The following is a 10,685-nucleotide window of genomic DNA, read 5'->3' as shown; positions in this document are numbered from 1 at the left end:
GCAGCTCCAGTTCCCAAAGGGCCAGTACTATCACGGCGAACCCCAACTCCACCAGTTAGTACGCCTATTCCTGTGGTGGAAGCACAACCAGCTAGTCGTAGTTTAGCATCTATCGCATTTGATGTTGTTAAATCGTATGTGCGTATCTTCCCATCTTGGAAATATTATACTGAAGATGAAGGAAAATGCCAGTTGCAGGTGTTTGTCCAGGAGTTATGTGTAAGTAATGTTATTCATGGCAATTACTTTGCTTCGTCCCATACATCCTACCTCCATGATGGTTATAATACATCAAATTTTCCCATTTTTCTCTATAGAGAAGGACCTATTTGGAAACTCAGGATGAGGTAACCTGTGCTAATACCTCTACTATCTTCAAGAATGCTTGGTGGCAGTATCGGAATTACCTGAAGAAAACATGCTTCACCGGCAAAGAAACTCATCAAATTCCCTTACGTTCTCCTAAGACACATTTACTGGACAATGACTGGGAACGCCTTGTTCTGTACTGGTCCCGAACCAAGAACGTGGTAAGGTCTATGAGCTCATTTTCTATTTTAAGTATTATTTTCTTGCGTCTTACTGTACTCTGTTCATGTAGAACAAGTGCCTAAACCTGAAGAACAATTGTTCTAATATAAGATTCCATTGCTACCATAGGACATAGATATATGTTTGTTTGATGCTTTTATTATGTACTAGTACTTGGCAATAGAAGACTTGGTAGTTTAATCATGTCCACCTTACTAATGAACTGGTTCACCGAAATGAGTTCCATATACTAGTACATGTTAAACTTGTTATGTGTCTGCTTGTTTCTTCTTTTAGAATGCTGACAGAATATTGGGGAAGAGTGCCTTATTAAGCAACGGTAAATGAAGTAATGCAGATAAGGTTCAGGATAGTGACACATCCTGTCTTGGTTTAGTGTTGGAGTTACTGGCCACTACCGCTTGCACAAGCTATTCAAAACTCACTGTCTGAATCAGTTCGGTTTCTTGAGTCTCAACTACAAGCTGAAAGACATCGATCAGCTGTGCTGTGATAAGAAGCGGAAGGACTGCGGAAGTCCCTGGAGCACTCTGATGCATACTTTCTGGTGCAACAGCAAGCGTTGGAGGATTTTAGCGCCAAACAGGACAAAGCTAATCAGCTTGCTAAGCTTATTGCCAGCATGGTGGATACCCAGGATAACGTTTCTTGAACTCTTCTGAAGTTGTTTCAGTTATGCTCTTGTTTTGCTGCTGCGTTTATTTGCACTGGTGGCCAATTTTGACGGCCAGTGTATATCATATGCTGCTTTGTTCCCTATATTTGCACTGGTGGCGAACTTTGATGCCCAGTGGATGTAATATGTGTAATAGCCGTGATAGCCTAGCGTTAGTTGCTTGCTTATTTATTTCCTTGTTGTCTTGTTTATTTGTTTGCTTGTAGTCATTGCAGTTCTTTTTCCGCGGTTAACTAGTGGCTGCAATAACCTATTTTTTTAAAACTAGGCCACAATAACCATGGGCTAATATTTACTATAGTGACATTGGGCCTCCTACGGGCCGTAGAAACAGTGGGCCTTCTACGGGCCGTAGAAACAGTAGGCCTTCTACGGGATAGAGTTGGAATCGTCCGTTCATGGGCCGACCGTAATGGGCCATCGTTAATAGGCCGTATTTGATGACGCTATGAAAACGGCCCAACGTATTAACGGACCACAAACGGGCCAATTGTAACCACGGGCTGAATTTGGCCCACAAGCAGAAAATGACAGTAACGGGCCGTAAGTAAACGAATGCTGGAAATGAGCCCATGAATAAATGGGCTCTCAAAAGGTCGAAAGATAACATGGGCTGGAAACGGCCCAATGGAATAACGGGCCATTAATGGGTATAAAGTGATACACTGTTCATTACGGACCAGTTTCACCATGGGCCGTTAATGGGTGTAAAGTGATACACTGTTCATTACGGGCCAGTTTCACCACGGGCCGTTAATAGGCCAAGAGTTACATAGGGCCTCTCATATGGGACGAAAGACGTCATGGGCCATACATGGGCCAGAAGTGAAAACGGGCTGGAATCATATTGGATGGCCCAGATGACGCTACTGGGCCTAATTCGGATAGGGCGTAACGGGCCTTGGGTTAGCGGGCTGTAAATGGGCTATATGCGAACAGTCCGTTAACAGGCTTTACATGGGAAGGCCTGCCACCTTTTGACCAAGTCAAACAGGCCGGCCTTTTCATAGGAATGGGCCTCTGTTGGGCCGTGCCACGTGTCGACGTAACATAGGCGCCTATCTGACCCACTGACAAGCTGACACGTGTTTCATCCGGCCAATAAGAATTTTACACGTGGAAATTTCCCATTGGTTGGGGCTGTTAACGGGTTATCGGATCCAAAACCCGACCCTATAGCTTAACAGCGTTCCGTTACGGTGGATGCCACGTGTCAGTCACCCTTGATAAAAGCACTTCTGTGACGCGCGATTTATCGTCATGGAAGTGGACACTTCCGTGATGATAATTTTGGTAATGTCATGGAACACTTCTACGACAGCACATGTATGACTATCTTGATTCTGTCATAAATTTGTCATGGATGTACATGCATGACAAAAAACGCGACCTACTGTGTCAAACACGTATCATCACGGAAGTGTATTTTTTTTATAGTGGCGTGCACGGATTTCGCCGTTTGGCTGGTACTGGGGTGGGGGCCGCATTGCTATGAGAGCTCGGAACATGCCAGGCGGTCTTGTTGCCGATTACTCCGGGCGCGCTTGAAGGTGTCCTGGTCTTGAATCGCCGAACTGGTGGAGTGCCTTAAGAGGCTACTTTGTGCTTCTGCTGCGAGGGCCGCAGTGTGCTCCTCCGTACGGAGATAGCGCTCTGTGTTTCTATTAACTGTGATGACCCCCCGAGGTCCTGGCATCTTGAGCTTAAGGTATGCATAATGCAGTACCGCATTGAATCTCGCAAATGCGGTTCGCCCGAGCAGTGCATGATAGCCATTGCGAAACGGGACTATATCAAAGATTAACTCCTCGCTTCGGAAGTTGTCCGGGGATCCGAAGACCACTTCGAGTGTGACTGAGCCTATGCAATGGGCCTCTACACCTGGTATGACGCCTTTGAAGGTCATTTTTGTGGGTTTGATCCTTGAGGGGTCTATACCCATTTTGCGCACTGTGTCCTGATAAAGCAGGTTCAGGTTGCTGCCGCCATCCATAAGGACTCCAGTGAGGTGAAAGCCGTCAATGATTGGGTCTAGGACCAGTGCAGCGAATCCGCCATGACGGATACTACTGGGGTGGTCCCGGCGATCGAAGGTGATCGGGCAGGAGGACCATGGGTTGAACTTTGGGGCGACTGGCTCCAACGCATATACGTCCCTTAGCGCACGCTTCCGCTCCCTCTTGGGGATGTGGGTTGTGTATATCATGTTCACCGTCCGCACTTGTGGGGGAACATCTTCTGTCCTCTGGTGTTCGGCTGCCGGGGCTCCTCCTCGTCATCGCTATGTGACCCCTTATCTTTGTTTTCGGCATTTAAATTGCCGGCCTGCTTGAACACCCAACAATCCCTGTTGGTGTGATTGGCTGGCTTGTCGGGGGTGCCGTGTATTTGACACAAGCGGTCGAGTATACGGTCCAAACTGGACATGCCCGGAGTGCTTATTTTAAATGGCTTTTTCCGCTGACCGGGTTTAGAGCCTTTGAATCCGACATTAACTGTCGTGTCCTCGGTATTGTCGCTGTTAATGCGGCACTTGTGTTTGTTGCGACGTGACCTGCCATTGCCATCCTTGGTATCCGAAGTACCATGGTTCTTTGATATGTTATTGCTGCGAGCCAGCCAGTTGTCTTCTCCCGCGCAAAAGCGGGTCATGAGTGTCGTGAGGGCTGCCATAGATTTCGGTTTTTCCTGGCCAAGGTGCCGGGCGAGCCACTCGTCACGGATGTTGTGCTTAAAGGCTGTTAGGGCCTCTGCATTCGGACAGTCGATGATTTGATTCTTCTTTGTTAGGAACCGTGTCCATAATTGCCTGGCCGATTCCTCTGGCTGCTGAATTATGTGGCTCAAGTCATCGGCGTCTGGTGGTCGCACATAAGTGCCCTGGAAGTTGTCGAGGAATGCGGCTTCCAGATCTTCCCAATAGCCAATGGACTCTGCTGGCAAGCTGTTGAGCCAATGCCGAGCTGGTCCTTTGAGCTTGAGTGGGAGGTATTTGATGGCGTGTAGATCATCACCGCGGGCCATGTGGATGTGCAGGAGGAAATCCTCGATCCATACCGCAGGATCTGTTGTGCCGTCGTATGATTCTATATTTACAGGATTGAAACCCTCTGGGATTTGATGATCCATTACTTCGTCTATGAAGCATAGGGGGTGTGCGATGCCTCTGTACTGGGCTATATCGCGACGCAACTCAAATGAGTCTTGTCCGCTGTGTTCGGCCCGGCCGGATTTACTTTTATTGTATCCGGCATGACGGTTATCGTCTCGCATAGTGGCGCGCCCTCGTGATCCGTAGATCAATCTTGCATGTTTTGCTTTGTCCTCCAATACGTCTCGCAGGTCTAACATGTTTCCCCGTGCCTTGTCATTTTTATTTGAGTGGCGTCGGAGTGCGGGCTGAGCTTTTGGCTGAAATGCCTCTCTATAGCGGCCACGAGGTGGCCGGTCAGCCGCATCATATGCTGGAGATGTAGGTTTGAGTGCTTCCTCCTCTAGTCGGGGTAGCAGCCTATGCTTTGGGTAACTCTTGGAGGGGCATTCGAGTTTATATTCCTCGGCCGCGAGGACTTCGGTCCATCTGTCAGCTAGCAAATCTTGATCAGCTTGAAGCTGCTGTTGTTTTTTCTTAAGGCTATTTGCCATGGCTATAAGCCGGCGCTTGAAGCGCTCTTGTTCGACGGGATCCTCAGGCACGACGAACTCGTCATCGTCGAGGCTTGCCTCGTCTTCGGAGGGAGGCATGTAATTATCATCCTCCGCCTCTCCATCTGCCACTCTCTCGGGAGGGCTGGCTTCTCCATCCTCCTTCCCTAAATCTTGCTGGAGGGGATTGTTGTCGTCTTCGGCACTGTCCGGAGTGGTATTATCTCCTGTGCCAGTGTCACCTCTTTTGCTTTGGCCAGACTTAGAGCAGCGCCGCTGACGTCGGTGCTTGGGTTGCTTCTTGGAGGGGTCATCCTCTGCTGTCTCATCGCCATTGCCTTCTTTGGGTGTGTCCACCATGTATATATCATATGATGAGGTGGTTGTCTAGTGCCCCGTGGGCAGTGGTTCCTCTTCGTCTCACGCATCGTCGTCCATACCGTCGATGTCTTCGGAGTCAAAGTCGATCATGTCGGTTAAGTCGTCGACAGTGGCTACTAAGTGGGTGGTGGGTGGGCGGCGAATTTCTTCGTCATCCGCATCCCAATCCTGCCGGACATAGTTCGGCCAGGATTCTCCTGACAAGGAGAGAGAACTTAATGAGTTCAGTATGTTGCCGAAGGGCGAGTGCTGAAAAATATCCGCGGAGGTAAACTCCATGATCGGCGCCCAATCGGATTCGATAGGCGCGGGCGCAGGCGTTCGAAGTCCGTGGCCGGGGAGGAATCCGGTAATTCGGCGTCACGGCTCTTGTGAAGGGTAAGGTCGATACTTGGCTCGATCGCTGATGAGAGTGCGGCCTCCGTGGCGGGGTCTATCCACCCGCCTATGGAAGGCGCAGCTGGCTCTGAATTGAGGGTCAGAGCGGTTGCCGGCGCGATCTCCTGGACACTGTCCGATGGCAGAGCTAAATCATGCTCATCGTGGTCGTGTGGCGCACTAGGCAGGGGCTCGAATCCGTCAAAGATCAAGTCTCCGCGGATATTGGCCGTATAGTTTAAGCTACCAAACCTGACATGATGGCCAGGGGTGTAACTCTCGATCTGCTCCAGATGGCCAAGCGAGTTGGCCCGCAGTGCGAAGCCGCCGAATACAAAGATCTGTCCGGGGAGGAAAGTCTCACCCTGGACAGCATTGCTATCGACGATCGAAGGAGCCATCAAGCCCAACGGCGACGACACAGAGGAACTCTCAATGAAAGCACCAATGTCGGTGTCAAAACCGGCGGATCTCGGGTAGGGGGTCCCGAACTGTGCATCTAAGGCGGATGGTAACAGGAGGCAGGGGACATGATGTTTTACCCAGGTTCGGGCCTTCTTGATGGAGGTAAAACCCTACGTCCTGCTTGATTATTCTTGATAATATGAGTAGTACAAGAGTTGATCTACCACGAGATCGGAGAGGCTAAACCCTAGAAGCTAGCCTATGGTATGATTGTAGGTTGTCCTACGGACTAAAACCCTCCGGTTTATATAGACACCGGAGGGGGCTAGGGTTACACAAGGTCGGTTACAAAGGAGGAGATATACATATCCGTATTGCCTAGCTTGCTTTCCACACCAAGTAGAGTCCTTTCCGGACACGGGACGAAGTCTTCAATCTTGTATCTTCATAGTCCAACAGTCCGGCTGTCCGGAGACCCCCTAATCTAGGACTCCCTCAGCATGTGTGCACGATATCAAGCGGCCCCCAAAGAATGTCATCTTAAGGTTGTGAAAAGGATAGTGAGATACTTGATACATACACCAAATTTTGGCATTTCGTATCCTAAGTTTTCTTCTTTTGATCTCGTTGGCTATTCCGACTCGGACTATGCCGGAGACAAGGTTGATAAAAAGTCCACTTCGGGTACTTGTCAATTTCTTGGTAGATCTCTTGTATCTTGGTCCTCCAAGAAACAAAACTCGGTATCCTTATCCATCGCCAAAGCAGAATACATTGCCGCCGGTTCATGTTGTGCTCAATTATTGAACCAAACTCTTAAAGATTATGGGATCAATGTGAAACATGATCCTTTGCTTTGTAACAATGAAAGTGCTATTAAGATTGCTCACAATCCCGTGCAACATTCTCGAACTAAGCAGATTGAAGTTCTACATCATTTCATTCGAGATCATGTTGCTAAAGGGGACATTGATCTTAAACATGTTCGTACCGATAAGCAATTGGCGGATATATTCACCAAACCGCTTAATGAGAAAGTCTTTTGCCATTTGAGAGGCGAATTGAACATCATTGATGCTTCGAACTTGGAGTAGTAACTCCATTTGGATACATGCAAGACATGAATCTATGACTAATCCTTGATACTTCTTATGATGATATTCATATGTCTTGGATATACTTGCACCCTTGCATGCTATCTAACCCTTGTAGGTACTTGGATGAATCTAAATCAATGAGATTGCAACTCGCTCACATCTTGAACAATCTCTACATCACCAAGTATCTACACAATGGTGGTTGATGACGAGGAAGCATGAAATCCTTCAACATATCCTTTGACAAATTCTATGTATAAAATTTCATGATTGTCATTTTGGATACACAAGTGCTCTTCCTTGCAAAGCTAACTCATGTAGGTAGATGAACTCAACTCCAAGTGGTGCTCCCAACCATTCTTGCGCTACATCAACCTTGAGCACCCCACACAAGTTCAACTACATTATCAAGATCAACGCCACCACCCAAGGTATGTCATTCCATCTTAGAGAAGCTTCACCTCAAGTCATAGGTCAAAGCAACTCAACAAGATGAGAATACATCAAATGCTTAAATGAAAAAATGGTAACCCCATTTTGAGCTTAAACGATGAGTATGACTTATGATCAAGTGTTCTCACTTGACTCCTCAGTCAATATACTCTAACATAGGTGACTTTGTCACCACCCAATTCTAAATAAAGTTCTCTAGTGTTTCGTTGAGTTTTTGCATTTGCAAACTTCATCTAGATTTATTTTCTCTGTGTTGTTCTACATTCCCTGCATCCAATTCATTGCAAATCTTTCAGTTAATTCCTTGCAAATCTTTGTGAGATCTTACTTAACTAGTGAGCTAAGGTGACAAGTGTTCTCTCTATGTTGAACTCGGTCATACCGATCTGTTGCTTTCGGTCACACCGAACCAATTCGGTGCCACCGAAGACTACGACTCGGTATCACCGATTTCACTGCAGAAAAGACAATTTGCATATGTTCCTATAGTTTTGTTCCAGCTCCACTCGATGATTCTTGTCCTCTACCAGCATCATGATCTATATGTTGCTTTGCTCTATGGCTCAAGGACCAAACCTATTTTGACTCACACTCCAGAATATCCCTTCTTGGAAATTGATGTCAAAGGGGGAGAGAGATCACATCAAAGCTTATTCTCTTCAAAGGGAGAGAGAGAGAGAGAGAGAGAGAGAGGTAATCACATCAAAGGCCCCAGATGCTTGGTGTTCAAGAGGAGAGAAGTCACATGTCTTTAAGAGGGGAAAGACATGTCTATGTTATGTTTATGATCTGTTTTGCTCTGATTTTGTTTCCCTATGTTCTCCCATTATCCAATAGAAGATTCAGGGGAGAAACACTGCTAGGGAAGGAAATCTTTGAATTCATTGCATATCTTTACCTTTTGGGGACATGTCTATATCAAATAGAGTACTCAGTACTCACTCTCTACATGTCATCCCAGTCTTGGTACTCTTGTTGTTTCTTTTGGTTGCTCTGGCTTGTAGATGTATCTTTGTTATCTAACCTTTTTTACTCAGGTTCATTCCAAGACCACAAGGTAAGTATATGCATCACACTCATGTGCATGAGGATTTCTTGCTGATGTACATATTGTTTGCAAGAAGGACTCATGAGCATGTAGGTACATCTCTTATTTTCACATCTTTTGCTTTGATGCATATAGCCAAGATACATGTAACATATTGCTTACTCTGTCATGCCTATGCATTCACATGCTCTTATTTTCCATATTTACATGATTGCATACACATAGGGGGAGCCTATGCATGTTACATGTCTTTCCAAAGCTTTACTTGTTATTCTCTATATCTTTATCTAAAGCTTTGATTATGTTGTCATCAATTACCAAAAAGGGGGAGATTGAAAGCACAAGTGCTCCCTGGGTGATTTTGGTAATTAATATCAACATATCTCTTGTTGGACTAATGCTTTCATCTAGTATGTTTCAGATAAGTTCAACAATGGAATGGCATGGACTAGAGGATGTGGAACCCTTTCGAGATGATAAGGAAAAAGGATTGGCTCAAGGTCGAAGCTTAGGACTCTACTTTTTCTATTTCAGTGATCCAAGATCACATTGAGTCCATAGGAAAGCCAATACTATTAAGAGGGGATGAGGTGTTGCTTAATGGCTTGCTTGCTCAAAGTGCTTAGTGATATGCTCCACAGCCCTCAACTACTTTCTCAAATTCACATATGTCCCAAATCAAAAGTCAAACTCAGCCCTACAGAAATTTCCTATCCGGCGCCACCGAGTTCTCTGACATAGCCACTGCCAGAAACCCTAATAAATTCGGTCTCACCGATGAGATCTCGGTCTCACCGAGATGGGCTTGCAAACTCTCTATTGCCTATTGCATTAATTTTGGTTGCACCAAAATATGCAATCAGTCTCACCGAGTTTGCTTGGCCAACTCTCTATTTTGCTTATTACCAAAATTGGTCCCACTGAGTTTGTGTAATCGTTCCAACCGAGATGAGGCTTTACCCTAACCCTTGCACATCGGTCCCACCGAGTTGATCATGTCGGTCCCACCAAAAAGCCTAACGGTCACATTATGAATCAAATCGGTCCGACTGAGTTTTATGATTCGGTCCCATTGAGTTTGGTGATTTGTGTGTAACGGTTAGATTTTGTGTGGAGGCTATATATACCCCTCCACCCACTCTTCATTTGTAGAGAGAGCCATCAGAACATGCCTACACTTTCTACATACATTTTCTAAGAGAGAACGACCTACACTTGTGTTGAGGTCAAGATATTCCATTCCTACCACATAAATCTTGATCTCTAGCCTTTCCCAAGTTGCGTTCCACTCAAATCATCTTTCTACCAAATCCTATCCTATGAGAGATAGCTGAGTGTTGGGGAGACTATCATTTGAAGCACAAGAGCAAGGAGTTCATCATCAACACACCATCTATTACCTTTTGGAGAGTGGTGTCTCCTAGATTGGTTAGGTGTCACTTGGGAGCCTCTTTCAAGATTGTGGAGTTGAACCAAGGAGTTTGTACGGGCAAGGAGATCGCCTACTTCGTGAAGATCTACCCTAGTGAGGCAAGTCCTTCGTGGGCGATGGCCATGGTGGAATAGACAAGGTTGTTTCTTCGTGGACCCTTCGTGAGTGGAGCCCTCCATGGACTCGCGCAACCATTACCCTTTGTGGGTTGAAGTCTCCATCAACATGGATGTACGATAGCACCACCTATCGGAACCACGCCAAAAATCTACGTGTATCCAATTCCGTTTGCACACTCAAATCCCATCCCTTTACATTCTTGCAACTTGCATGATTTACTTTCCGTTGCTCATATACTCTTGTCATACTTGCTTGATATGTATTTTGAATGTTTGAACTTGTGCTAAAACTCCACTTCAACTTAAATAATTTAAAAACTGCAACTTTCCTTGCTAAGAGTCTATTCACCCCCCCCCTCTAGACACCTCTTCTAGATCCTACAGGAAGCGAGGTCAAGCAGGAGGAAGACACTAGGTGCGTGGATCCTGGAGGAGTGGAGGCGCCTATGCCGGACGATGTCGGTTGTAGCTTGAGGCAGGAGCGGCTGCTCGGAGAGGG

This window comes from Triticum urartu, chromosome 7A, assembly GCF_056163025.1.
Source record: "Triticum urartu cultivar PI428250 chromosome 7A, HENAU_Tu73, whole genome shotgun sequence".
Classification (NCBI taxonomy): domain Eukaryota; kingdom Viridiplantae; phylum Streptophyta; class Magnoliopsida; order Poales; family Poaceae; genus Triticum; species Triticum urartu.
Note: the sequence above shows the minus strand (reverse complement) of the source record.